A 25138-nucleotide genomic window follows, 5' to 3' on the forward strand; every position below is an offset into this window, starting at 1 on the left:
CTCTTGCTAACTTGTGTTTAGTGAACCCTGGATTTACCTTGGACCTCAGCTTATGGACTCTGATTCAAGCTTGTACTCTGGACACTCTGGGTCATCAGCTCATGACCCTGGAATGTACATTTAGATTCCCTCTTGTGTTATTCTGTTAATGTTTGCATCTCTGTTGGACTATCAGCTTGACTTTGAACTGTTAATGCTGGTATTTGGGGGTCGAGGCTTTGACAGATAGGATCTAAATTGTTATTGAAATAGGAAACCTAAACGCACCGGTTTTAGTTTGTAACCCTCTCACAGACAAGATTGTCTTGAAGGGTTGGATTCCACCATTGTTGTGGCTCTCTCACACTACCTAATTATAGCACAATGATTCCACATTACTAGTCATTGCCATGTGCTATGGAATCATGGGATTAGTAGTTTAGGAAGGGACATTCAGTATCCCCAGAGAGCTTGTCTAGTACTTCACTAAACCACAGACCTCACACTTACATGGGGAGCAGCCATGGCAGTTTCAATCGAATCATAGTGGCATGACTGTGTAATATGCTGGGGCCCCAGGGCTGTACACTGAAACTGTTATTAGTGTGTGTGTGTGTGTGGGGGGGACAAGTCAAGCATGCTTGTGAGTCTTTCTGAGTTCTGTGCACTGGCCTACTTTAATGCCAGAACCCTGTTGGCATTTTGTACCTCTGATTATTAATCAGAAAAATACTACAGTCAGTTGTACAGAAAGGAACGGCTGCTTGATAAGGGAACTCTTCTGCTGGGACAGGAGACTCTGTGTCTGCCCCTCCCCTTCCCCTTACATGGGAAACAAGCAGCAGAAGAAAGCAAACACAATGTGCTTAGTGTACTTTAAAGGGAGTGCTACGTTGTAGGAGAATCCTCTTTACATAAAATCAAAGGTGTGTAACAGGAGAGAGAGAAAAAGGGGAAAAAAACACCCGAAAAGGGGAGAAGAGAGTGTTGCAGTGGATTTTCCCCAGCACTGACAGCTTCATGTTTATTTATTTGAGCAAAAGGAGCAGATACCAAAGCAAAGACGTGGTAATTTTATTCCCAGATCAAATAAAGGAACATGGAGCATGTTCTCATCAAAGTCAGTGATTACTTTAGGGGGAGCTAACACAATGAACGTTATTAAATGATACAACCTCTTTAAAAGGGCACCTCACATTAAGGATTTTAGCATAAGTAATATGTTGTCTTGAAAGCTGATGCAAGATGGAAGATTTCCACTGAAGGAGGAGCAGGAAGGGAGGAGAGAGAGGGAGAGAGAGAGAGAGAGAGAGAAAGAGAGAAGAGGGAAGCTTGTTGCTTTCTAAAGATCTTGCTTGGAGCTCTGATCCCAGCCAGTATTTTTCCACTGTTTATCCAGCATTCGTTGATACATCTTTACAGATGGATTTTCCACAGCCAAGCCAATCAATCCCTTTACAAATGGACAGGATTTAGCAGTGTTTCTTCCTGTGGAAAACACACACAGAAATACTGAGCAAATGGTGCTTTGAGAAACATTTTTTTCCTTTTTTAAAAACCGACAACTTCCAAGGCAGAGGCAACCATGCAGGATTAGCCGCTAATAGCCATCTCTTAAAAAAACCAACCCAAACAGGCAGCAAAATAACATCACACACTACAATTGGGGCTCTTGTACCTGCATTTCAGCAAACATTTGGTATATTTGCCTGAAATGTTCACTAGTAGTCTATGTCAGCCAAACAAAGAAAATACTGAATGAACGTAATGTCATTTTAAAACGCAGAAACAGCAAGTGGGTATTTTGCCCTTCCTAGACATGTCATTAAAAACAAAGAAATTAAAAATTAATTGTTGCTGGAAGGTGAAACTTGAATCGGCAGATCAACAATTAATGCAAAACAGACCCTAGAACAGAGCTTGGGGCTGTTCATATGATTGTGAGCAGAGTTTGAATCACCTGTCTTTACTCCCTCCAACCCCAAGGTTTTACAACGGAGGTGGCTACCACTTTTGAAAAGCCTTTTTTGGCTTGCTGCTAGCAATCCCACTCCTGTACCTGAAGATCTTGTTTGTTACCTATGAGAACCAGGACATATGGATTACAAAATCATAATGCTTCAATTTATACTAAGGCATATTTTACATTTACAACAGAAATGGATGAACATGCCTCCAATCCAGTGCATGCTTAGCTGGGTTACATGAATCCCAGTGAACTTGATGAGATATCTCTTGATGTTGTGTTTGGCTATTGTTGCTCGTTATACACACACACACACACACATACACAAAGGAAATTATCAATTAAAGTAATGAGCAAATGTAAGCTGTTTACAACAGGATTGGCTATGTTTAGGCTAAGAGCACATTTGTCACCTTATACATGATTTTAGATCTAAACAAGATTTGTGTGTGAGGTTTTTTGTTGTCGTTATTTCCACATGTGCCTGAAGTGCATTCATAGGGATCCTTTCCCTCCGGAGTGATTATCTTAGATTTTGCCCCAGCTTTAACCTCTTTAGTAGCCAAAGCTCTTTGCTGATAACAGTTCAAGCAGAACAAATGTGACACAGTACACTTGTACATGGATGGAGATCATGTCTGTTGCCCCCAACTTCAGCCTCCATGTCTTGATTCCTGTACTGACAAAGGATGTGAATATTCCACTATATCGTCCTCTCAAGTGGAGAAGAAATAACTTGCACAATTTTCTCCGCATGGAATATTTTGCACACTTTTTTGTCTGATATTTACACATCTCAAAGTGTTTCAGATTATCATTCTGCACAGAAATATGTGTGGTGTTTTGCATGAGACTTCTGGGTTTTGCACAAAACTCACCGTTTTATATTTTAAAATGTCATGAATATTGCATAACAAAAACGTACAAAATCATGCACAAAATTATTTTGCACAGAAATGATAATCTTTGGTTAGGGGCTTTTTTTGTGTTCTTTGTGTAAGATTTTGTGTAGTATCACTGCTATTGTGCACAGAAAACAACAATAATGCACAAAATGAACATGTGGTTCTCATGCAAAAATTATGTGTATTTCTGCACAGAATAATTTCGAAAAATACTTTGGAATGTTTATGAACCAGAGGGAAGCTGGGAAGCTATATCACCACTATATTATTTTTCTCATTTTATAGTGAATATTATTTCAATCTCTAATATTTGCAGTGTTCTAATGCATGCATTGGCTCTGCAGAAAAGATTAGGGAATGCATGGTTTGGGGACCAGTGATCACCCACTCAGTTTTTCTACCTTGCTTGTCATCCAAATAGGTGACTGATGTTAATGCTTGCTCACCATGCCTATTTTTCAGTCTGGTATCATCAGAATTGGATGTACTCTACTGCACATCAATATATAATATCCAAGCTTCTATGGAAAGGCAAGACAAATCTTGTGCCAAGAAAAACTAAAGCCTATTCATATTCTGAGTAACAAAGCCAAGCATGTTTTCTTGGTTTGCATAATTTCTTTCTTGCTGCTGTTACTCACCAGAGCTTGGAATGTTGGTTTCGAAACCTTATTCAGTCCTATTACTCTTTGGAATGACAGAAAAGTAAGTTGCTATTGTTTGTTATAATGCTTGAAAACCAACTCATTGCGTTGCTTTGTTAAGTACTTAGAATATATTTGTGCATGATGAGAATTATGCATGCCTTCAGATGTTGAACCACAACTCCCAGCATTCCTCATTACTGGCTCTGCTGGCTAGGGATAGTTGCAGTTCAACCACTTCTGAAGTGTCAAATTCTGTGAAAAGAGAATGCAATAAAGCCAGAAAAAATCTGTCAAAACAACAATATATTTATTACCTGCCTCTCCTAATGGCTCGAGGTGGGGTATAACATAAAACAGAACACTATTAAAATACATATATCAAATATACACATATATGATAAAATGAATATTAAAATTCACAACTTAAAACTGACTGAACTATGAAACTAAAACACACTTGGAATCAAAGAACAGGAACTTGACAGGACAGGAACCAGGAAGCTAAAAATCCCTTTGGGAAACTGAGAGCATGAACTTGGCATGACTGGCTTGATTCACCAACGTTGACCCCAATGAAGCAAAAGGCTTTTCTCTTTTTCTTAAAAAGCTTCCTGCAGTAAGAAGAACACATTTCATTTCACTTTCTCACCAGATAATTTATCTGCTCTTTTTTCTCAAAGGTGACCCTTGAAGGACCTGGGAACTCTCTCTCTGTTTACAAAAGTCTCGCCATCTATCTGCAAGCTCATTAACCTCTCCATCTGCATCTGCATCTGACAAATCCTCCTCAGAAAGCCGGCCTCTTTCAGGAATGTGGCCTTGAGCCTCCGGTCTCTGTTCTGCAGAAACCTCTGACTCTAAGGCAAGCCTGTCACTACCATTATCCCCATTGCAGTCAGGCCTGTCAGTACCATTATCTCCATTTCAATCAGACACAGGCCCAGATACTTCATTGACATCAGACACCTCAGACCCTAGCACAGGTTGGACTACGACACCCCTTCCATCTCCTCAGGAGAACCTCTATGGCAGTCAGGGATCTTTAATGTTTTTGGCGCTAAATTCGGGGCTTAGGGGTGGTTTCATGCCATTCCAATTTGTCTTGGGATGGCATGTAGTAACCCACCTCTCAGGAATGTCTGAGGTTTGGGTGGGAGAGTGGAGACAAGAACCCACATCAAAGTGGGTTATTTAAACCCGCTTCGGCTTGGGTTTTGGCTCTGTCTAGAAGTGCCCTTAATCAAGTGATCTATTTATTTATTTATTTACAGTATTTATATTCCACCCTTCTCATCCCGAAGGGGACCCGGGTGGATCAAATTGCACATATAAGGCAAACATTCAATGCCATAACATAGCACAGAGACAGAGACAGACCCAGGCACGGGCGGGCCTCGAACTCATGACCTCTTTGTCAGAGTGATTTGTTGCAGCTGACTGCTAACCAGCCTGCGCCACAGCCTGGCTTGTTGGATCTCTTTTAGTAGGTCATTCCAGAGTTTTGGGGCACCCAATGAAAAGATCCTCTGGGTGATAGATGCCAGTTGGATTCTTAAAATGCCTTGGACTGAGCTGACTGTACATAGTAGATTATTGACTTGCTCTCTGAGAGACAGAAAAAAATTGGCAGTTCCCCTGACCCACGTTTAAAGAGAAATTAGGTTTGGATTTACAGTTTAGGAATCAAGGAAGATTTCATGAGAGAAGGGATGTTCTCCGTAAGATTTGCTGTTAAATATTTGAGATATACAATACAACTTTTAGCATATTTTATTCAGAAATAAGTGTCATTCAATTGTGGTCTCTACTCCTAAATCAGTGGTCATGAAATTGCAGCTTCAACTTTACACACACACAAAAGCAGTTTATTGTATTTGGAATATTTGTTGAGGTGACTTTTAAAAATATGATATAATTCTATTGTATTATTGACAGAGGTCAAGCAGCTACTACTTTGAGAAGCAAAGGGATTTGTGGCTGCAATATGCATAAGTAATAAGCAGTCCTGTTTAATTAAAGCAAGAGTCAGAATGCAGAACCAGTGGACTGGCTAAGAAAAGGAGGTGCCTCTGAGAAACATTTGTTAACAAAGAAATCCCCTGCATGTCTCTTTGGAAGCAGGCCATAGGAGGCACACTGGAACATTCAAAAGAATTCTCACTTATTGTGAACCAGGCAGAATACCAATACAGCTGCCATTTCTTTCCTGCTCAACACACCACAAGCTTTCCATCTGTGGTTTGCAGTCCCGGCTCTCTTCCTCACCAAGATCAACTAAAATAAGAGAAAGCTGCTGCTGAAAGTCAGTGATGGCTGTGGGATTTGACACCAAAAGTCAGCATCAGACCTTGACTATGAACTGCTGGGGAAAAATGCTGTTTGGCTATCACTGCCCCCAACCACTGCCCAACATGAAGTAATATTTTGATCATCTTGGCTTTCCACCCATCCTTAGACTTAAGATGAAACTTCAATACTGTCAACCAGTAACTGGATTTAATGTAGCTAGCTACTATCTCAAAGCCTTGGTTTTCAAAACAAGGTTCTGTGAATAGAGCAAACATGCTTTGGAAAATGCCTGTTCTGCAACATAAACATTCCCCTTCTCCTCTGACAGTGCATGAATCCAAATATGCAGAATCAAGCAGATATTTCTTTACAGCATACCCTGTTTTCCCTAAAATAAGACATTCCCAAAAAATAAGACCTAGTAGAGGTTTTGCTGAATGGCTAAATATAAGGCCTCCCCCAAAAGTAAGACCTAGCAAAGCTTTTGTTTGGAAGCATGCCCGGCGCCCCTAAACAAAACACCATAGCATGCAGGATGGGTAAATGTACATACCAGTTCTATATGGAAATAATGGTAATAACAAGAAATTCTTGACAGAAGTCACAGTTTGTCTGGTTTGGTTATATTGGTTTGTGATGACAACTACTGTGCAGTATAGAATAAATGTTCATTTTTTTGTTCAACAATAAATGTGAATTCTTCTTCATGGAAAAATAAGACATCCCCTGAAAATAGTACCTAGCGCATCTTTGGGAGTAAAAAATAATATAAGACACTGTCTTATTTTCGGGGAAACATGGTAGCTAGAGATAGCCTGGGTGTGCATGTCATTACCTTATACAGGGGGTATATTCTTCTCCATATCATATTCTATTATTATTATTATTATTATTATTATTATTATTATTATTATTATTATTACAGTAGAATCTCACTTATCCAACACTCACTTATCCAACATTCTGGATTATCCAACACATTTTTGTAGTCAATGTTTTCAGTGCATTGTGATATTTTGGTGCTAAATTTGTAAATACAGTAATTACTACATAGCATTAATGTGTAATGAACTACTTTTTCTGTCAAATTTATTGTAGAACATGATGTTTTTGGTGCTTAATTTGTAAAATCATAACCTATTTTGATGTTTAATAGGCTTTTCCTTAATCTCTCCTTATTATCCAACATATTCGCTTATCCAACATTCTGCCAGCCCGTTTATGTTGGATAAGTGAGACTCTACTGTATTATTATTATCACCCTCTTTATCTCCCCAATGGGGACTCAAAGCAGCTTGACATAAAAGTATTAATATACAATTTAATATATACAAATATACAAACATTAAAACAGAATTAAACACAAACAGCAATAAACAGTTCACAGTTAAAATCCATCAATACATATTCAAAGTTAAAAACCACAGCACCCCTGACTAGATCTTAAACACCATCATCTTAAAAACTCTGTCTGAACAAAAAGTTTTTAGCCTGCTGCCGGAAGAACAGCAGGGAGGGAGCCATTCTGACTTCCTTAAGCAGGGAATTCCAGAGTTGATCGGCAGCTACCAAGAAAGCCCACTTTCATGTTTCCATCAATCGAGCTTGAGATCTAGGTGAGACTGAGAGAAGGGTCCTGGGCAGGTTCATACAAGGGCATGCGGTCAGCCAAATAGCCTTGACCTGAACTGTCTAGGACTTTAAAGGTCATAACCAGCACTTTGAATTGTGCCGAGAAACAGACTGGCAGCCAGTGGAGCTGCTGCTACAGGGGGTTGTCCTAGGGAGCAACCTGGCTGCAGTTTTTTTGGTCCAGTTGAAGTTTCTGAGCACTCTTCAGAGGCAGCACCATGTAGAGTGCATTAAAGTAATTCAGATGGGATGTAATGAAGGCATGTACCACTTGAGATCTGGCTTCTTGAGGCACTGGCGTAGTTGGTGAACATGTATTAATTGTGCAAATTGTCCACCACAGATACCTGGGTCTCCAGGTTCAGTGCCAAGTCCAGGAGGACCTCCAAACTGCAGACCTGTGTCTTCAGGGGGAGTATGACCCCATCCAGCATAGGTGAATCGCCCTATCAGGTAATTAGCTTGGGCAGCCAATGAATGGGTGTGATATGTATATATGAGGGCCCCTGGTGGTGGCGCAGTGTGTTAAAGTGCTGAGCTGCTCAACTTGCAGACCGAAAGGTCCCAGGTTCAAATCCCGGGAGCGGAATGAGCACCCGCTGTTAGCCACAACTCCTGCCAACCTAGCAGTTTGAAAACATGCAAATGTGAGTAGATCAATAGGTACCGCTCCGGCAAGAAGATAATGGCGTTCCATGCAGTCATGCCGGCCATATGACCTTGGAGGTGTCTACGGACAACTCTGGCTCTTCGGCTTAGAAATGGAGATGAGCACCAACCCCCAGAGTCGGTCATGACTGGACTTAATGTCAGGGGAAAACCTTTACCCTTACCCTATGTATACATGATATAAATGTAGTAAATAAATATGTCATATGAGTATTCTGTGAATTGAGTAAAATTAATTTTAGGTTATATATTTTAACAAAAGAAACATTAGCTGCTATTTTAAATATTTACAAATTATTGCCTGTGTTTTTTTCACACACCCCGCCCCCAAATCTCTTTACAAATGAATGCAGCTAAAACAAAAACGACAGAAATAAACCGGTGGCTCTCAAAGACTTGGCCAACACAGAAAGTGGTGTCTGGCCTGACTGCAATTGCCCATCCCAATTTACTGTGAAGTCTGGTACTCTTGATGTCATATATTAGTAATTAGTTGTGCGAGATAGAAGACAGACTACTAGTTTTAAATGTCACAGTAAATGAACAATGGAAGGGAAGTGTATTCTTTCCTGTTAATACCTGTCAGTGTGCACAAGCACAATGCTTGTAAACAAAAAAAACAAAAAAAAAAATAGGGCTCACCTGGAACTTTGGCTCATAGTGACATTTGAACCAAATTATTTTGTTTAGTAAAGGTTATCTCTCTGGCTAAGTGTGCAGAGGATTGCAGCCTAAATGGCACACTCTCTGCCCACACAAACTGAGTTTGCTTCCTAGAAATTCTTTCATTCTCACCTGTAGATATAAACAGCAGCAGATGATCATCAGTATCTCTCCAGCAGATTGTCTGTTGTCACAAGACCTCATAATAGGGAACACTTGCTACACTTCCAGAAACCCTAAGGTTGTGAGGGACAGCAACTTCCATATCTCTGTCTTATTTGATAGGCTTGGTTATATGCATACATACATTCACAACAGAGGTTGGAAAAGTCCTTCCTTCCTTTCCTCCCTCCTTTTAATTCTTTTTGGTACACAGCTGCCATAATTCCCTATGGTCATAACTAGTGATAGGAATTACCTAATTAAAATCAATTAATTTATCAATTAGTGTAGTTTTTCCTAATGTATATAAATGTAGTTTTAAAATTTAATCATGTTGGACTTTCAACATTAATGTAATTCTAGAATTAAGTTATTAATAAAATTATTAATAAATTAAATGAGGGATTTTACTAAATCCATAGGCAAAAGATTTTACATCCGCTTGGAAGAGTATTCCCTGCATCTAGATGGTTTACCTCTATTCTTCACTGAATACCACAGTGATATTGTCATTTCCCCCACATTTTAACATTCTTATCCATAGGGGTTTAGTTGAAATCCACATGGGGATCATTAAGTGAAAGAAGAGGGGAGGTTCAGCAAATAGCAGGCAGAGGGGAAAGCAAGAACAGAGGTTTTGGTGAGCTGGCTGAAAATAGGCTTTGAAAACTCATGTAGCTGTTTCTTTCTCTTCCCAAACTCAAGACAGGGCTATTGGCAATTATATATTTTTCAGCTTTGTTGTAGTGAGGATTTAACTTGGAGTTAAATATCTATTACATAAAGTATTGTGATAAAGGTGCTCTTTGTTATAGGTTGTAGAAATAAATAAATAAATAGAAGCTTTACCACAGTTTCTGAACCAAGATATACCCTGCAGTATAATAAAGTGTCACTCAGGCTTGTGTAACAAGCAGCAGTATCTTTACTTCAATTCAAAAGATCAAACAGGGCAACAATATATACAGTAGTCTCTCTGAATTCACACACAGAACAGAGGGAATAAACTGTCCCCTTAAACAGTCTTTAAATATGCCTCATTTGCCTTATAAATAATTAGGCTTCGGAGAGTTGGCAGCCATTTCCCTCCTGACTATTTTCAGTCAGCGCCCTCTTCACTTTCTGAGGTGAAAGTGGCAATTAAAACCGTTTGTCTCAGCAACAAGCCAATCGAAATTCTGGCTCCTGGCTGGCTCAGCCAATCAGCTGTTGACACATGCCTTTCCAGTCAACCCATTCCATCATGGTGTCTTTTTACATATCCGCACACTCTTGAAATAATTTAACTGATGTCTTAATTGATTCCACATTCAAAGACGGGGGTGGCTGGGCATAAAAGACCTAATTGAACAACTGATTTTGGATGAAAAACAATACATGTTCACAAAAAACATGCCTTCAGTCTTGTAAATGATATGAAGTTACATTGGCAAATTCTAAGACAAAAGCCTATTGTGTTGATCATGAGTTGAAAAGTGGTTCATCAGATGATGGTCAGGGAGTTTAGATGATTGAAGGGCTTAGCAACTGTTTTATTTTTTAAAGTGCTGACTTTTTCATATGTAAGTAAATTCTATTTTCAGTCCCAAGTTAAAATATGACATATCTTTACACACCACATCCAATATATATATAAAAAAACTGGATGACAAAAGAATCTGTCTTGAGCCCTTTCCTTCAACAGCAATTTGCTTACAGTGAAACAATGGCTGTCATTATTACACACCAAGAATTTCATGTCATGGTTGTGTTTGTCATCATACTAGTTAGTGGTTGAGAAGAAGGCTTTCAAAACTTGGAAAAGTTACATATGAGCCTGCAATTAGCTAGATTCAGGCCAGCATGACTAAGAGATTCTGGAAGCTTTCCAAGACTGGATCTACACTGCCATATTATCTAGTTCAAAGCAGAAATTGGATTATAAGGGCCTAAGACTCGTCCTAACTTCTCTGATGGGGCCAGGGATGCCAATGTGAAATCAGGTCCTATAAACTTGCACTTTGATCATTATTTACCCTTTTTTCTTCTAATGCTAAGTGCAGCAAAGTCTAACTTCCTAAATTGACAGGTAACAAGTACATGAATTGGAGGAAAACAAAGGATGAGTAGCCTGGGTGACCAAGGTGCATCTGTACTGTAGAATTAATGCAGCTTGGCACCTCTTTAACTGCCATGGCTCAATGTTAATGGAATTATGCTTGCAATTCGACAAGGTTTTTGGCCTTCTCTATCATAGAGTTGCTGGTGATTTACCAAATGGCAACTCTCAGGATTCCATAGCATGGAGCCAGGGCAATTAAAGTTTTGTCAGACTGTATTAATTCTACAGCATAGATACATCCTGAGAAGTGAGAATGGAAGGGAAAAGAGGCATTAAGAATAGCCCATGTCTGCTCCCTTCAGCAATGTTTCCCATACTGAGGGAGTGCAGCTGAACATGGAGCTCTGTGGTTGATCAGTGATTCCCAGTTTTGGGTCTCTTCTTGTTGGCCATGCTGGATGGGGCTTTGGGGAACCTTGAACATTGGGAGAAACAGGGTTGAGAACCAATTGATTTTGACAACTAGAAGAATTCTGATCTGTATGATATTTGTATCTCAGCTTCAATGGCACTCTGTTATTCTTTCCTCTAGGTAGATTCTCTGGTGATGCTTGGGAGCAGGAACACGGCGATGATCTAATTTGACTCCACTTCCCCCACAATGGCATTTTTCTGTATCCCTTTCATTCCCAAAAACGCAACACAAACTTTGTCCAGATCAACAAATTCCCTCTAACGTATTCAGTTTTGAATGTTCAAAATGCAATGACACTGGTGAACCCTCAATTAAGGTCTCATCTACACTGCCTTATACAATCCAGATTATCTGCTTTGAACTGGATTATATGGCAGTGTAGAGTCATATAATAATAATAATAATAATAATAATAATAATAATAATAATAATAATAATAACAACAACAACAACAACAACAACAACAACAACAAAACATTGCATGGAAAGTTCCTTGACAAAATTGAAGGAAAAGCTGATAAGGAGAAGACCTGGCTATGGCTCACGAATGGGACCCTGAAGAAGGAGACAGAAGGCCTGATCCTTGCAGCCCAGGAGCAAGCCATCAGAACAAATGCAATTAAGGCCAAGATCGAAAAATCAGCTGATGACCCAAAATGCAGACTGTGCAAGGAAACCGACGAAACCATTGATCATATCCTCAGCTGCTGTAAGAAAATCACACAGACAGACTACAAACAGAGGCACAACTATGTGGCCCAAATGATTCATTGGAACTTATGCCTCAAGTACCACCTGCCAGCAGCAAAGAACTGGTGGGATCACAAACCTGCAAAAGTATTGGAAAATGAGCACGCAAAGATACTGTGGGACCTCCAAATCCAGACTGACAAAGTTCTGTAACACAACACACCAGACATCACAGTTGTGGAAAAGAAAAAGGTTTGGATCATTGATGTTGCCATCCCAGGTGACAGTCGCATTGATGAAAAACAACAGGAAAAACTCAGCTGCTATCAGGACCTCAAGATTGAACTTCAAAGACTCTGGAAGAAACCAGTGCAGGTGGTCCCGGTGGTGATGGGCACATTGGGTGCCGTGCCAAAAGATCTCAGCTGGCATTTGGAAACCGTAGACATTGACAAAATTACGATCTGCCAGCTGCAAAAGGCCACCCTGCTGGGATCTGCGCGCATCATCCGAAAAAACATCACATAGTCCTAGACACTTGGGAAGTGTTCGACTTGTGATTTTGTGATACGAAATCCAGCATATCTATCTTGTTTGCTGTGTCATAATAAAATAATAATAATCATTTTATTTTTGTACCCCCCACCATCTCCCCAGAGGGACTCGGGGCGGCTCACAGATATAAAACCAGCATACAGTGATATCAAATATAAATATCAAATACAAAAACACACAAATAAATTTAAAAGGCATTAAAAAAATCACAATCATTATAAAACACATGAAAAACACAGCAATAAAAACATAAAATGAGCTGGGCAAAGTGCACTGAGTGAAACTTGTAAACAAGAAGGAAGTTAAGGTGCTACAAGTTCATCCAGTTCAAATCAGATAATCTGAACAATCTGATTTGATAATCTGTCTTGTATGAGAAGAAAAATAAATAAAGGAAAAGCAGTGGGAAGTCATGGAGGGTGAGCTGAGCTTTCAGCATGCAATTGTGTCCAATTGAGACCATGCTGATTCTGCTTGCAGGGATGAAAGCAATGGGTTTACCTAATGGTCCTTACTAGTCTCCTGGCTGGTGACAGTGGTCAGATCATTCTTATCCTTGTTTCTCCAAACTCAGGACACTTTACTTGGAGTGCCGGCAGTTTTTTCTCATCATCATCATCATCATCATTTAATTACTTATTAATCGCCCTCCATCCAAGATGCTTTAGGCGATTTACAAGCTAAATTGTAAAGGATAAAAATACATACATACAAATATTGATAAAATTGACATAGATCAAAAGCTCTAGTAAAGAGCCAGATCTTAAGTGCTAGGGTAAAAGGCCCTAACTCCCAGCATTGAACAGGGAAGGAAGCTTCTTGTAACTATATATTATGTGGGGTCAAGCTGATTTTCCTCTCGCCCTGGTGTTCTTTCTAAGCAATAAAGAAGAAAGGCGAAAAGTTTTCTTGAAAGGAAAGAAAATGCAAGGGAAATACCTAATGTTGATTAAATATTTACACATTCAATTTAGTTAGCACAACAAACAGCCATGTCAGTATTCTTGTACAGCCTGCTATAACAGGAAGCCAAATCTGGAAAGGGGAAAGCCCCCAGGCTCTGCCAAGAATATACAAGAGCCATACTTCAGTTGTCAAGGAAACCTCCAGTAAGTGTTTAGGGATTTCATTACTCTACAAAATCTAACTTTGCCAAATTCTTCTTGAGCTCAAGGAGGTCATAATTTCTGACCAAGCAGTAACTTTCAACCACATGAGAAAATGAATGACGCATCAGGTTTGTGGTGATCTTTTGGTGACTTTAAACAGGCCATTTAAACAGAAAGTGTTCCTGTGTGTCCAGTTTCAAAGGTTCATGGGTGGAAGCATTTCCGCTCCATACAGTCTTTATATTCAGACTGTGTTGAAAGTCTGTGGGTTTTTTTTTTCAAAGGAGGAAGTCAATTATTGTTAACTACTGATAAGTTGACTTCAACTTATGGCAACCCTACAGAAGAGCGACCCCAAGTTACCCTATAAGCAGTAGCCCAAAAAAGAAGCCTCCGGTGGCCTAGGGGATAAAAGCCTCGTGACTTGAAGGTTGGGTTGCTGACCTGAAAGCTGCCAGGTTTGAATCCCACCTGGGGAGAGTGTGGATGAGCTCCCTCTATCAGCTCCAGCTCCCTACGGGGACATGAGAGAAGCCTCCCACAAGGATGGTAAAACATCAAAACATCCGGCCGTCCCCTGGGCAACGTCCTTGCAGATGGCCAATTCTTTCACTTCAGAAGCAACTCCGGTTGCTCCTGACATGAAAAAAAATAAAATAAAATAAAATAAAATAGTAGCCCTGCTCAGGTCTTGCTGATTCAGGGTTGTGGCTTCCTTGACTGAGCTTTTCCATCTGTAATGAAATCTTCCTCTTTTCCTATAGCCTTCTACCTTAACCAAGCATTATTTTCTTTTTATATGAGTCTTTTCATGATATGTTCAAAATACTGACTATAGTTTAGTCAGCTTAGCTTCTAGGGAGAGTTCAAGCTTGATTCACTCTAAAACCCATTTATTTGTCTCTTTAGTGGTCCACAGTATCTGTAGAATTCTTTTCTGGCATCACTAGCTTCCTTCACTGTCCAGTTTTCGCAACCATATATGTAAATCTGAAATATGATGGCATGGCCCAGTCTAACTTTTATAATAATATATATCTTGACATTTCAGGATCATGTCTAATTTCTTCATAGCTGCCCTTCCAAGTCCTAGTCTTTTGATTTCATGATTGTAGTCTCCGTTCTGATGAATGACTGATCCAATGTATGAAAAATCTTGAATTACTTCAATGTCTTCATTGTCTGCTTTAAAGTTATGTAAATAATCTGTAGTAATTATTTTAGGTTTTTTAATATTCTGCTGTAAATATTTATCATTAACTAGTCCCATAACTGTGGTATCAATTGAAAATGTGAGCCTATTTTATATTGAATAATAACACTGACCTTTCTCACCTATGGTAATGGCAACTTGGCCTTCCTTCCTTTCTATGTACTGATTTCTCCACATCCCTTTCCATGGAGCACAATGTTTGCTCATCTCTTTGCTTTAGTTCCCAGTCTGTTGTAGCCCAGTTGGGGCCCTCTAGAAACACAAATATGGTTGCTAAGCAATTAGAAAACAGAACCTTTGTGACATCAATGATGATTCAACCAACCTCTAACTTCAGCTTAGGCTTCCTTGCTACTAGCCTTGCTCTTACTGTAGGTGAGGGATTAGCAGTGGTGAACTGTCCAGGGTGTCAGCTTGCCTAATGCTAAAAGGCAAAATAATAATAATAATAATCATCATCATCATCATCATCAAATTACTAGGCTTGAGCGATCATTGAAAAAATTGATTCTAAACTCGTTTCAAAAGTAGGGGCGCTAGCGTTTTGTTTCTGATGTCATTTCCGAATTTTGCCCTCAAAATTTTTTGAAATTTAACAAAAATTCGTTAGTTTCAAAAGTAATTCGTTAATGGTGGACGCGCATGCGCACTAGCAAAAAAAAAAATAGCACGAGGGGAGACTTTACAGGACTCTCCCGCCCTCATTTTTTGAGCGATCTTCTTCAAACTTGGTACAGTAGTAGAACACATTTAACACTGATAGCTCACCAAAATTCGGAACGTTCTCCTTATCCTCTGATTTTTGGCAAATTTTCATAGCTTTTATAATAAACCATTTTTTAATAATTGCAGAAATCTGTTCCTGGTTTGAAAGTCTTATTTCCTGTTTCATTGGGTTGTCTTTACTGTGAAAGTCATTGTTCTACTTGAGAAACTTTGTTTTTGTGGCTGAAACTTTGTTAAATTGGTGGACCAAACCATAATATGTTCCATCCATGTCGCTTGCACAAAGTTCAGGCAGTGTCATAGATTTTGCCATGTTTCTATGACAGAACCAATTAGGAAATGACATTTATCACCCAGGAACAGAAATCATAGTACACCATCAAATCATTCCTGACAGATGGCTATCAGCCTCTGAATAAGGAAATCAGTTCCTGGTTTGAAAGTGCTATTTCCTGAGAGTCATCTCTGGTTGTTTGAGAGTTTGTATTAATGCTATGACAGTCGACTCTCATTTAACCGGCACCCATGGAGAGCGGTCAATGTCGGATAACCGAGAGTCGTCTCTGGTTGCTTGAGAGTTTGTATTAATGCTATGACAGTTGACTCTCATTTAACCGGCACCCGAGGGGAGTGGTTGATGCTATGACAGTTGACTCTCATTTAACTGGCACCCGAGGGGAGTAATTGATGCTATGACAGTTGACTCTCATTTAACCGGCACCCGAGGGGAGTGGTTGATGCTGAATAACGCAGAGTCATCTCTGGTTGCTTGAGAGTATGTATTAATGCTATGACAGTCGACTCTCATTTAACCGGCACCCGAGGGGAGTGGTCGATGTTGGATAACTGAGAGTCATCTCTGGTTGTTTGAGAGTTTGTATTAATGCTATGACAGTCGACTCTCATTTAACTGGCACCCGAGGGGAGTGGTTGATGCTATGACAGTCGACTCTCATTTAACCGGCACCCGAGGGGAGTGGTCAATGTCGGATAACTGAGAGTCATCTCTGGTTGTTTGAGAGTTTGTATTAATGCTATGACAGTTGACTCTCATTTAACTGGCACCCGTGGAGAGCGGTCAATGTCGGATAACCGAGAGTCGTATCTGGTTGCTTGAGAGTTTGTAATAATGCTATGACAGTTGACTCTCATTTAACTGGCTACTGGCCGATGTCGGATAACTGAGAGTCATCTCTGGTTGCTTGAGAGTTTGTATTAATGCTATGACAGTTAATGCTATGACAATGTTTGACCCATCCACTGATTTTTGGGGATTTTTGAAGCAACTGTTAGCAGATCGATGGCCATGCCTCCCTGTCCTTCTTCCTTCCACTTTGATTGGCTTGCTAAGGCTTCTGGGAAATGGAGCTTTTGGCTCATAATGGCGACTTGCTTCATTTCCACTTAAAAGAATGGTCAAAATTCAGAGGCTTCGTTCTCCTGCATTTTGAAAGCTATTATGAAAGCAACGTTTTTTAAAAAATGCTAGCAGATCGATGGCCATGCCTCTCCCTCCCTCTCTCTTCCGCTCTGATTGGCTGAGAGGCATGCCAACATGGCTTCTCCTCTCAGAGGGGCTACAGCTACATCCGAAGACATCAGAAACAAACGAAAAAAGATCCTTTTTTGATTCAAAATCGTAATATTTGTAAGGCAGTGAGCAGATGTTTCAAATGTCAATTCAAAAGTACTTGCGAAACGAATTTTTAACGAATTTAACGAACTAACGAAAAATTTGCTCAAGCCTGTTAATTACTTATTAATCGCCCTCCATCCAAGATGCTCTAGGTGATTTACAAGATAAAATTGTAAAGGATAAGAACATACATACAAATATTGATAAAATTAACATAGATCAAAAGCTCTAGTAAAAAGTCAGGTCTTGAGTGCTAGGGTAAAAGGCCCTAACTCACGCCTGGCTCTCATATAGGGCGGCAAGGCATTCCATAAGGCAGGGGCAGAAATAGAAAAAGCTCTGCGTCTGGTCCTTTCCAAGTGCACTTCTCTAGGACCTGGTAAATAAAGTAAGTCACGTTGGGATGGTAGTTGCGACCTCCGATGATGGGAGAAGGAGAGATGATCCCTAAGGTACGATGGGCTGTAAAGAATTTTAAAGGGCAGAACTAGCAACTTATATAGACCACGGTAATCAGTTGGAAGCCAATGCAAATGCTGTAGCACTGGTGTTATATGGCATTTCATGGGTGTTCTTGTGAGTAGCCTGGCTGCCGCATTCTGAACAATACGGAACTTTCGGGTTGTGGACATCAGAAGGCCAACCTACAGGGCATTACAATAGTCCAGCCTATAACATGTAAAAAGGTTAACCTATTAATAATTTGAAAATGTAATTAAGTTTTCCCTCCCTTCTAGCTGGGAGGGGAGGGCTATTTTTTAGCCCCCAATAAAGGTATTTAGTCTTGGCTGGAACCAATTTTTATGGCGTGGGGTCATCCTATTTAAATCTGAGCAGTCCCTACAGCTCCACATCTCTTTGTTGGATGACAAAGACATGGGGAAGGAGGCAGAGCCGGTCCAACAATGAGGTGAATTAAGCGGTTGCTTGGGGCGCAAAACATACGGGGACCCAGTCAAGACTGCTTTTTTGTTGATTTCTTGTAAAACATGATGTTTTGGTGCTTAATTTGTAAAATGTAATGTAATTTGATGTTTAATAGGCTTTTCCTTAATCCCTCCTTATTATCCAACATTTTTGCTTATCCAACGCTTTTATTTTTTAGTGATTGGTTGGGGGGGTGTGCCAAAATTCTGTTCGCCTACACTTGAAAAATACCTAGGGCAGGCACTGGAGAGAGAGCTGGGGGGGGGCAAGGCTCCTCCTTGGAACTCAGGCTTAGAGATAGGGCAAATAAGGCACTGCTCACTAAAACTCTCTTGCTACTCATGTCTCTGCTTTAGAAGTCAATCACAGAAAGGAAGGTGAGACCCCAACAACTCAACCAGCAGGTAAGATATAGAGCTAGCCAGGATTGTGGAGGCAGTGGCAGTGGCAGATAGGACTCCTCCAGCTTTGAATCCAAGTGAAACTGGGGCTTTGACCATGGGATAGCAAGGCCTGGTCATGAGGAGCTCCAAACATGCAAGCTGCAACAGCAAGCATCTACAGAAGAGCAAGCTCTGGTTAGCTATCCCCCAACTGTTGGCCAACAGTGGCAATGGCAGGATACTGGCTGGCCCTTAAATCCAAGCACCCTGGCTGGATTCAAACCCAATGAGAGGCCAACACCCTAGTCCGCTGTGGTACCATCTGAAATCAGTACAAAAATACATGCAGTTACAGCACTTCAGGCAGTTGGCGCAGAACACTGTCATTTGCTTTGAGCCAATGCCAGCAAATCTCTGGGAAATTGGAGAGCAGGTAGTAAGCGGAATTGGACTATAATAATAATAGTAATAATTTTATTCTTATACCCCGCCCCATCTCCTCGAAGGGACTCGGAGTGGCTTACATGGGGCCAATCCCGAACAGAACAATAAAAACAAAACAATAAAACCAATCAATCAGACAATAAAAGCAAGTCATAAAAAACCACATACAAGATAAAAGTTCCAAAAGAGCATATATCAGAGCAGTATGGAACTTCATGGCCTTCCAGACATAATACAGCATAAGTGAAGTTTTGCCAACCCCTATTAAACATATTTTACAGTTTTATACCTTTCTTAAAAGAAAGGGATTTGCACCACAATCAGTCTGGACCAAGATTTCAGCCCTGGCATTCTGGTTCAAAGAGCAGAGCTATATAGATTGTACAAATGAATTTCAGGTGTGGAAGCTGCTTGAGGCATGGCAATGAGAGTATGGTAAGGCCCTGAACCCTTGGCAGCCTCTATCATCTGTAGTTTTGAAGAATTTGCATCATGTTCGGCCACAGGTTTGTTTGTCACAGAGGGTATTTTTCCATGCAGCAGGGCTGGTAGCCTTTTTCAGGGCTCTCCGGGTGTGCAAGCTAGTAGTCCAATCCAAGAACAATTGGCCTAACAGGGCCTTGTCACTAAGTGATATCTAGGTGACAACAAAATATACTGAAGGGGTTTGGGTGGGGGGAATTGATCTTGATTTTGGGGAGATGTAGTTCATCCACATTCAGAGAGCACTGTGAATCAAAACAATGATGGATCTGGACCAAACATGGCACGCACACCAAACATGGCCAACTTTGAATACTAGTAGGATTTGGGGAAAATTGACCTTGAATGTGTGGTGAATTACATGCCTGCCCACATAGTTGTAGTTCATCCCCATCCAGTTCACCCCCATCTAGAGAACACTGAACCCAGCCAACGACGGATCTGGACCAAATTTGGCATGCATACATAACATGACTAACTTTGAATATAAATGGAATTTGGCGGTGATTGATCCACAGTGTTGGAAATTGTAGTTCATCCACATCCTTATGCATTCTCTAATGGGAGCATTCATAATAAACAAAAGCACAGATTGGCCTTTTCTAATAAATAGGCTTACAAAATACCTAATCTGGGCATTGCTAGGTATCTAAGCTTTTATATAATAAAAGTGAATGTATGTGGACAGGCATGTTTGGGGCTGATTTCCTATTAGCTCCCACTTCCAGAGAGCACTCTAAACACCGCTGATGATGGATCAGGACCAAACCTTCCACATAGAACCCCCATAACCAACAGAGCATACTGAAGGGGTTTGGGGGGACTGACTCAGTATGGTGGGAATTGTAGTAAACTCCGCATCAGAAGAGCACTCTGAACTCCACCAATGATGGATCTGAACTAAACTTGGCACACAGAACTTCCATGTCTAATTGGAGGAGATTGGGAGGACATCTTCACAGTGGAAATTGTAATTCATCACACATAAAGAGAGCACTGTGAACCCTTCTGATGACAGATCTGGACCACACTTGACACACATACCCAACGTGGCCAACTATAAGTTTAAGATGATTAATTTGTATTGATGTGAGTTGTAGTCCATCCATATCCTTATGCATTTTCTTAATATGGCTATTCATAAAATTCAAATACATTTTTTTTTCAAATAAATAGCATTATAAATTACTAAATATGTAACCCAGGCATTGCCAGCTACCTAAGCTAATTTCTTATAAAAATTAAATTATAGTCTTATAGTTGTGTTGTTGAAGGCTTTCCCAGTTGGAATCACTGTTGCATGGTTTTGTCAGACTGTGACAGAAGCTTTGAAGGTTTGGAGCACAGAAGAATGGACACTTTGAGACTTCAGTAAAAGCAAACATATAGCTTTACTGAGAAGAGCAAATATCCAGCACACACTAGCATTGACATCCAACCAAACAGACAGAAAACAAGACAAAAGACACTGAAGTAAAAGGAACCAATGAAATCTTAAATCTTATCTCTGAATCCTCCCTATGCGTTCCAGGCACACTCAGGGTCACATCTTCACAGTTCATTAGAGGCTTGACTGATTAACCCTTTCAGTGTCAATACACTCTCTTCTAATGCAATCAGGTTACATTCACAAGCATTGTACAAAATTACATTTAAACATTCACATTACATTAATCTTACATTAACAGGTTTCCGGGCTGTATGGCCGTGTTCTAGAAAATGCTGTTAGAACACGGCTATACAGCCTGGAAACCACACAATACTCCTGCCTTATAGTTGTGAGTGTGTCCCTGTTATATTCTGGCAGCCATATTTATCATCCAGTTCACCACTGATTTTTACCCACATTTTACAGCAATTTGTAGAGTAGCAATTGCCCATGAATGAGAATTTAGCCCTTCCATTTATCAAGTTTTAGAGAAGCCTTTTGGCCCTTTTAGGTCGTATTAGTTTGCCTTATGATAATTTTATTCTGCATCTGACTTAAATGAAAACATATCTCCCTTCCATTCTATACAAAACCAAATTATAATAAAAAGAGGTTCTCCTACAGATGAATGCTGGAACTTAACAAAAGAGGAAATTAGACATATTTCTTTATTTTTGGTATCCAGACTCAGCTTAATAAAAAAAAACTTTTTTCAGTCAAGGGGGTTGACATATTGCTTCAATGAAATCACAAAGAAATCCAGCAATACAGCACCCCGGGAATCCAGGAAAGGAAAGTAGTGAGGGAGAAAGAGAATGGATAAGGTGGGGAAACATCCAAGTGAGTCTCCAGCAGGACAAATGTTATAATAGAATATACATGATTAAAGACCAAGAAATGCGCACATTCTTAATTTTATTAAATTTAGACAATGTAAGATTATGAACTGGTGAGCAAAGCCTCTAGCAATATAACCTTAAAATGTATTAATCTATTAGCTATGATTTATAGTTCAGTCTACTTCTAGGACTGTCATTACATATTACCTAGAGTAGTAATGTTGTAGTTTCTTCCATGGTTGCTCTCTTGTGGCTCATGACAAAATTGGTATTTGGCCCACATACTTAGGGGTATGTAGTGGCACTCCAAGCTGATTAGACAGGCACAAAAAAGATACACCATCAGTGAAGTATATAACCATGTAATCTATGTGGGTAGATCAAACTTTGTCAAATGCTAGCTTTCCAGATGTTTTAGACTTTAATTCCCAGCAGCTCCAGTCAGCTTGGACAATAGTCAGGGATTCTGGGAGCATATGTAGGAACAAAATTTGAGATCCATTGAAGCAGAGGAAGAGAGATGCAGCAGTATACTTTGAAAAAACATGATGGAGCAGTATCCTGTTGAAACCAAGCAGGTCAAGATAGTAAATATTTAGACAGAAGAACCTTCCCTCCAATGGTTACATTATATACATAATGTATTTTGAATTGAATAAAGAAAATATGCATATAAACGTAATTATCAATAGTGAAATCATTAGGGAGTTTGCGATTATATCCATCTTTGATGGATTAATGTTGGGGGCTGGTACTATTAACAATCAAAAATCATTGCACAGTCAGTTAACCCCCACCCTCCTCACTATTTTAAAAAGTCATTTTCTGTGTTAGAAAATAAAACTGCAAAAGCTACAATCTGGAAGAGTTACAAATGAGAGAAAACACTGAATGCGAAGTTCCTGTAATATTGTGCGAATGAGACAGGTTAGCTAGAAATGAAATACTCTGGAAGCACCCTTATTCTAAGTATTATGTGCTCATGTATAACTTGACCTCATTAATAAATTGAGAGTAGATTTGGCAACCAAATTATGGGTTTTGACATGACCCATGGATAAGTTGAGGGAAGAACGGGGGCCGGGCTGTGGCGCAGCTGTTGAGCAGCTGCCTTAAATCACTCTGACCATGAGGTCATGAGTTCGAGGCCAGCCCGTGGCGGGGTGAGCACCCGTCAATTAAAAATAAAAAATAGCCCCTGCTCGTTGCTGACCTAGCAACCCGAAAGATAGTTGCATCTATCAAGTAGGAGATAAGGTACCACTTATAAAGTGGGGAGGCAAGATTAACTAATTTACGACCTGGAATGAGGAAGTGCCGTCAGTGTGGATGATGAAGCAGCTGCTTCCCCCTGTGGCCAGAATCGAACATCCCCTCAGAAGAAGGTTAACTTGCCTCTGCGTGTGTCTCTCAGTCTCTGTTTGATGTGTTTATGGGCATTGAATGTTTGCCCTATGTGTGTTATAATGTGATCCGCCCTGAGTCCCCTTCGGGGTGAGAAGGGCGGAATATAAATACTGTAAATAAATAAATAATAAATAAGAAGGGAAGATGGCACCACTTTCCAGCTGCCCTTGGCCATTACTACCATTGTCCTACCCAGGCATTCAAGTAAGCTTTTCACTATTCTACTCAAAATAGGAACCATACTTTTCACTACATAGAATGACAAAAGGTGAGAGCTTAGTCCTTCCCAGGAGAACCTAAAAGAAGCATTGACTCTCTTTACTCTTGGTGCTTCTTTAAGGGGAAGCACCAAAGAGCATCTGTTGCCACCACTATTTTCCTGTCTAGACATTCAAAATGGCTAGAAGTGGCACTATAGTGGAAAGAGTATAGAAGCTTGGTGCTTTTTAAAGGTTCTTCCAGGACAGATTAATCTCTGACCTTTGTTACTGTGTTATGTGATTTCAGCTTCCACAAAAACTGCAGGTTCGGAGCTGCATGTGTCACGCTTTCCAGAAGACTAAATGAGACACAGTTGGGTTGAAGACAAAATCAGAGGCTTTATTATCAATGGCCAAAGAAGATGTCAGCAGAGATAGCACTCCAAAGAACTGACATACCACAATTGTGAACATACATATTTCTTTATAGCACTTTAACAGCTATTCATGTTTATTGTGCTGCCTTCTGAATGGTTCAAAAAGTGGCTAGCTGGGATCTGCTCTGTTGTTGGACCAGGGCTTTATCCAACATCATTGCTGGGTGGTCCCCACTATGATAGGAGATTTTAATAAACTGTCATTGGATTATTTTGAAGATTTGTGATCATTTATTGATCACAGAAGAGGGGTGCAATCAGAAAGGAGTGTGGTGGTGGCAGGGGGAAGTGATAATGGGTTGAAATGGGTCTTCATATCTCAGCTTTAGTTACAATGGGTTCCAAATGGGAAAACAAAAGGGTGCTCAAGGTGTTGGACATCGCAATGGGAAGGGGGTCCAATTTGGTAACAGATGAAAAAACATTCCCAGGAAAAAAATAATATCATATCAGACAGAAAAAAAGGAAAAGATCCAGAGGCTCTTGCGTAAGCCCATTGTGTGTCCCATGTGTGTTTCCAGGGCACTGTGAGGAGATTACAATAATCGAGGCTCAGGTTATATCCTGAGGTCTGGGGTATGGTGAGGCAACATTCCTAGGAAAATTCATGAAAGGTTACTATAGGTCAAAGTGGAATAGTCAATGTAGGCTGGCTTGACAGCAGTGTGTGCGAAAAAGACCTTGGAGTCCTCGTGGACAACAAGTTAAACATGAGCCAACAATGTGATGCAGCAGCTAAAAAAGCCAACGGGATTCTGGCCTGCATAAATAGGGGTATAGCATCTAGATCCAGGGAAGTCATGCTCCCCCTCTATTCTGCCTTGGTCAGACCACACCTGGAATACTGCGTCCAATTCTGGGCACCACAGTTGAAGGGAGATGTTGACAAGCTGGAAAGCGTCCAGAGGAGGGCGACTAAAATGATTAAGGGTCTGGAGAACAAGCCCTATGAGGAGCGGCTTAAAGAGCTTGGCATGTTTAGCCTGTAGAAAAGAAGGCTGAGAGGAGACATGATAGCCATGTACAAATACGTGAAGGGAAGTCATAGGGAGGAGGGAGCAAGCTTGTTTTCTGCTGCCCTGCAGACTAGGACACGGAACAATGGCTTCAAACTACAGGAAAGGAGATTCCACCTGAACATCAGGAAGAACTTCCTCACTGTGAGGGCTGTTCGACAGTGGAACTCTCTCCCCCGGGCTGTGGTGGAGGCTCCTTCCTTGGAGGCTTTTAAG

At 40.3% G+C, this 25138-nt stretch overlaps 1 long non-coding RNA gene across 1 annotated transcript; it reads right to left on the bottom strand.

Moving 5' to 3' along the window:
• Nucleotides 1-966: 966 nt before the first annotated feature.
• On the bottom strand, nucleotides 967-15259 carry LOC134297677 (uncharacterized). The gene is made up of 2 exons (XR_010004508.1): nucleotides 15109-15259; nucleotides 967-1467 (listed from the first exon to the last, which is right to left on the bottom strand). It is a non-coding gene; the product is annotated as an uncharacterized LOC134297677 (long non-coding RNA).
• Between the last annotated feature and the right edge of the window lie 9879 nt (nucleotides 15260-25138).

The sequence above is a fragment of the Anolis carolinensis genome, chromosome 3, assembly GCF_035594765.1.
Source record: "Anolis carolinensis isolate JA03-04 chromosome 3, rAnoCar3.1.pri, whole genome shotgun sequence".
NCBI classification, from domain to species: domain Eukaryota; kingdom Metazoa; phylum Chordata; class Lepidosauria; order Squamata; family Dactyloidae; genus Anolis; species Anolis carolinensis.